The sequence below is a fragment of the Pinus tabuliformis genome, chromosome 7, assembly GCF_031772625.1.
Source record: "Pinus tabuliformis cultivar Carrire ecotype Pingquan chromosome 7, CPIR1, whole genome shotgun sequence".
NCBI lineage: Eukaryota > Viridiplantae > Streptophyta > Pinopsida > Pinales > Pinaceae > Pinus > Pinus tabuliformis.
In genome coordinates this window covers 1,462,801,309-1,462,804,667 of record NC_142293.1, presented here as the reverse complement: position 1 = coordinate 1,462,804,667, position 3,359 = coordinate 1,462,801,309, and the positions used below count along the sequence as shown (strand labels likewise).

The following is a 3,359-nucleotide window of genomic DNA, read 5'->3' as shown; positions in this document are numbered from 1 at the left end:
ATTCATGGGCATTTAGCCATTGGTTGAAAAATGGGACTATGTGCAAATGGAATAAACAAAACTAGAAAGTGAAAAATGGCTTATTCAACTATCTTGAGAGGGCACTTAATATTGGTTTTTCCTCTGAACCCTAGAGAGAAAGAATGAGATAGAGTGTTTGAAAGCGGGTTGCTGGATGACAAGATGATTAGGACTTACATAAAACTTTGGACCATGAGCTTCAACACTTTTTCACAAGTAGGAAATCATTTGGCACATATGTGCCCAAATCAATATAAATTGTTGGGAAGCATTCTCAAAACTTATGGGAATTTTATTTTATCATCCATAACTTAAAAAACAAGGGGAAACTTATTTTTTCATCCTAAAGATAATCCAGACTCTCTTATGTCAAATATGCTTATAACCCACCCCCTCAAAAAACCATCAACCGCATCCTCCCATCTGGGCCCTATTATTTCTAAATATGCTTACAACCCACACCCCTCCCAAAACCATCATCCCATACAAGTGAAGACTTTCAAGAATGGCATTCCCTTGCTATTCACTACATTTTATGAAAGACTTACCCTAAAGTTTCCATTGTTATTGCAAGCACAATCAAGGGTATTAAGACACTAGATCATCATGTACATAACCCTAAATTGGGATCGTAGCAAATATTGTCCATGTGTCATAGTCACAAAGAGCAGTGATTTGTCCAGAGAAAATAGTGTAAATTTTCCAGCCATACCATACTCATCCAGAAAATTGAAAATAAATAAATAAATAGTTTGAAATCTGGTCAAATTTTGACTTGTTCACCAAGAGTAGTTTATCGATAGTCCCGTGGACTATAGTCTAACTTGTCTTGCCTCCGAATCCATGCCAGCCTTGCATTTACATGTTGGTATCGTCATCACTCATTTGTGGTGGAAGTAGATGAAAATAGCCATTTGACAGAATAATGTGGAACATCAAAAGCTCAAGTCTCCAATTTCAACTCAGCTGAGCATTGAATATTAACATAATGTTGCACTCTTTTTGGAACTGATTCAAGAAACATGCTTCAGGAACTGCACAAAAAGGAGTGCACTTCCTTGTGATCAATCACCCATAATCACCAGAGATATATTCCGCTATAATCACCCATGACTTGCAACCAACCTCATCGTTTTCAAACGCATGCCATCTACCACGGTGATAATGGACCTTTTGTGGATGGCACAACAACTCAACATCATCAGTGAACCAATAATGCCCTGTTTTGACATAAATTTGATTGTGAAATTGTGTTGTGTATCAAACATTCTTTACTGTCCTTTTTCAACAAACCACAAAATAGGTAATCCGAATAATGTATGGGACTACTTCCTCACGGCACACTGTAGGCAATAAAAATCTGGAGCAAAAGCACAAGCATGCACTTCAGATAGGCCTGGCATTTCTCTACCATAAAACTCTAGTAAAAACTGAAAACCAAGCTAAAAAGCATCCCACTCACACTGCAACAAAAATGATCACAGCACCTACCTTGGACAGGATCTGATCAATATTTTCAAGATGGCTATGGCATGATCGGCAGCAGTAAATCCACCTGCTTAACTGAACCAAATATAACCTCCCCATTTGAGATGTTGCTTTCCCAACAATTTTCTCTCGGTACTTAATGTTAGCCAGACAATTCTCCTCTACCAGAATTCACAATATATGATAACCCCAATCAATCTGCCAAGCATAAAATAGAATTCAATTACAAAATAAGAAAACCAAAAACCCATGATAACAACATAAATCCCACTGCCCAAAACGGTATTCACATGCAAATAAAGCCACTCCATTCATAGAAAGAACCTCGAAAGCGATGAACCCCAAGACCCTGAAATTACACCAAAAAGCCCATAAGATCAGTTAAAAAACTATATAACCATCCAAAATTCACTATCCAACAACTGTTAAAACCCTTTAGTCTCATAGATCATTAAACCAAATTAATGGCACCATTTAGTCATCCAAAAATACGAGGATTTACTCTCGTACCTTAACACCTCCTGAAGAATGAAGAAAAGGGTTTCAACGAATGAATTTATATAAGCAATCCATTGACATGGGCCGGAAGAAATCTGCCAAAAGTTAATAGAAAACCCCATGAATTCCCACACGGCATGTTTTGATCAATTGGGATTTATTATAGGACCTCGGTGCGCACAGATGCCAGCCATATTCAACAGTGACATTGGCAAGCCCAGTTTCTTTGGCTGTCTGTGCAACAAATTTTCTGCAACTATTTTTGGTTATTTCTATATTTTGCAATATGCTGCCATTTTGAATACAAAGACGTCCATGAATATATGATCGAGGGATGCTGGACAGATGCCAATAGGAAAATGAAAGTGTTGACGAAGAAATTGATGCATTTTTCATATTTAAATTTTTAGTGAAAAATAACAGTTGATTGAAATGGTTGATAAAAGGGCCACAACCAACACAAGGGCCTCTCAAATAGAATACCTGGTGGTCTCTGAAGAAAAAAGGAAGCTATCTTGGCACCTAAAAGCATTGGGCCTTCATGTGCACAAAGCCCCGGTGATTGTATTAAAGCCATAGCCACTTACAGTCTTACATATCCTACTGACAAACTTCGAAGTCCAGATTTGATCTATTTATTCATGGGAATTTAGCCATTGGTTGAAACTTGGGACTATGTGCAAATGGAATAAACAAAACTAGAAAGTGCAAAATGGCTTATTCAACTATCTTGAGAGGGCACTTAATATTGGTTTTTCCTCTGAACCCTAGAGATAAAGAATGAGATAGAGTGTTTGAAAGGGGGTTGCTGGATGGCAAGATGATTAGGACTTACATAAAACTTTGGACCATGAGCTTCAACACTTTTTCACAGGTAGGAAACCATTTGGCACATATGTGCCAAAATCAATATAAATTGTTGGGTAGCATTCTCAAAACTTACGGAAAAAAAAATTATCATCCATAACTTAAAAAACAAGCAGTAGCTTCCTCAGATTGGTATGAACGAAGGAATAAGTCTTCAAAAGCTCTAAGGGAGCCAGAAAAAAAGACTACTGCAAACAAAGCTCTTGGTGGGCCACACAGCCCAAACTGTTCTGAAAACAAGAAAACCAAAAACCCATGATAAAAACATAAATCCCACTACCCAAAACGATATTCACATGTAAATAAAGCCACTCCATTCATAGAAAGAACCACGAAAGCGATGAACCCCAGGACCCTGAAATTACTCCAAAAAGCCCATAAGATTGGTTAAAAAACTATATAACCATCCAGAATTCACTATCCAACACTGTTAAAACCCTTTAGTCTCATATATCATTAAACCACATTAATTGCACCACTTAGTC

General features: G+C 37.4%; 1 long non-coding RNA gene across 1 annotated transcript; it reads right to left on the bottom strand.

The window, feature by feature from the left end:
* Window positions 1–700: 700 nt before the first annotated feature.
* On the bottom strand, window positions 701–2,172 carry LOC149253303 (uncharacterized). Its single transcript, XR_016266189.1, has 3 exons — window positions 2,020–2,172; window positions 1,513–1,707; window positions 701–1,381 (listed from the first exon to the last, which is right to left on the bottom strand). It is a non-coding gene; the product is annotated as an uncharacterized LOC149253303 (long non-coding RNA).
* Window positions 2,173–3,359: the final 1,187 nt, after the last annotated feature.